This window comes from Pteropus vampyrus, unplaced genomic scaffold (genome assembly GCF_000151845.1).
Source record: "Pteropus vampyrus isolate Shadow unplaced genomic scaffold, Pvam_2.0 Scaffold26, whole genome shotgun sequence".
Lineage (NCBI taxonomy): Eukaryota > Metazoa > Chordata > Mammalia > Chiroptera > Pteropodidae > Pteropus > Pteropus vampyrus.
Window position 1 is genome coordinate 13,230,224 of NW_011888807.1, and position 1,748 is coordinate 13,231,971.

General features: G+C 32.5%; 1 non-coding gene across 1 annotated transcript; it reads right to left on the reverse strand.

Annotated features, from left to right (window-relative positions):
- Positions 1–47: 47 nt before the first annotated feature.
- On the reverse strand, positions 48–154 carry LOC111737403. Its single transcript, XR_002779428.1, has one exon. It is a non-coding gene; the product is annotated as a U6 spliceosomal RNA (small nuclear RNA).
- Between the last annotated feature and the right edge of the window lie 1,594 nt (positions 155–1,748).

The window sequence follows — 1,748 nt, forward strand, 5'->3', positions numbered from 1 at the left end:
AAGGGATCTGCCTGATTAGTCTAGTACACACCTGGCACTGTACGTAGGAAAATATGGAAGGCTTCACAGATTTGTATGTCATCCTTATGCAGGGGCCATGCTAATCTTTTCTGTATCATTCCAATTTTAGTATACGTGCTGCCAAAGCGAGCACAGTCTTAGTTATTGTCAGCGTTTTAATGTATCATATAATGCAATAAAAATTGTACATTATTCTCATTTAAGTATGTTTAGGGCTGCAATTGACATATGTAAGGTTAATTGTATAATATTATTAATAAACACTAGCTTGAAGCTACACGTTGGTAACTTATAGTATAGATTCTATTTTAAGAAAAAATAGCCTTAAATTATCATTTTTATAAACTTTTTGATTTTTAAATACTAAGTTTGTCTTAAGGAGAGCCTTTTGAGATCTGACTATGTGTGTAATTGCATATTTCTATTAGTTCAGTAGTAAATTGGAGAAAATATAATAAATATAAAAAGCTGATGAGAATTTTGGAATGTCCTCTTTGTATAGTTAGTATAATTGCCATGAATTTGGCCAGGTGTAGCTAAAAGATATTTCAGGCAAAGAACTAATAGCAAAGCATTTTACACAGTAATTTCCTGGGTAAGTTTCAACAAAATGAAAACTCATCAGAAGCCCTGCTGGGATTCTATCAGCAAGCATTTATTTGTAGTCCCATGTACACCTGCTTACATAGTAATGATACACCAGTGAGTCAAGTCCCTATGCCAATGCAAATTAGCTTTATTTTGAATCTAACATTGGAATCTAGCAGATCAACTAAACAGACTAATGAATTGTCACTAGATGGATAAAATAAGCTAGAAAAAAATTATATAACATTTGCCTGTTTCTCTTTTTGCTCTAGATTATAGATAACTATTTATGAGAAAAAAACTTTCCTTTGATAGTTCATACCAATTAGATGAAGAATTTGCAGCATATGCCTTACTCGTGGTGCAGCAATATTGAGCAATACGAGTATCACATCTGCAATGTGATTTTCCAACCCAGGAAAAGCTCGTGCTGCTTAATTCGAACTTAAAAACCAGTTCAACAAATATTTATAGAGGATCATCTTTTTGTAAGGCATTATCTTAGGTGCTGGAGGTAGAGGTAAGGCATATAAAATAGATAGGAATACCACCTGATCCAAGAAATTTCTGAAACCATATTGGAGATAAGATAAACTCTCACAATACTATATGGTAGATCACAAAACTGAAAAAAAAAAAAAAAAGACACGAGAGAGCCACAAATTGCTACAAAGAACAAAAATAACAACTCAAAAGTTTCTTTCATCAATAAAGAATTAATACAGGAGATGGCTGACCACATAGTCTTAATGCCTAGTAGAAAATAAATATGTTGAAGTCAGTGAAGAGGAAAGAATGGCAGTTGTTCAATATGATGGACTCAGCATGAGTAAAGGAAAAAGAGTGGGAAAGAGGAAGATATATTTGGGCAAATTGTCAGAAATTTTCTGTAGCTCGAGTATAGGATGGCTCTAAGGAAGCAGGGCAAGCAAGATAAGTCCAAAAAAGGAGAATTCTTATGTTTAATTATTACACATCTTTTAAGAGACTATTCCATGAAAGGCCTTGTCAGGTTGAGATGTTAGGAATTCATTTTATAGGTTTATAGGTAATGGGGTCATCGGTCTCTCCTACTGAGAATTTTATTTTATTTATGTATTTATTTATTTATTTGTTTGTTTGTTTATTTATTTTATTTA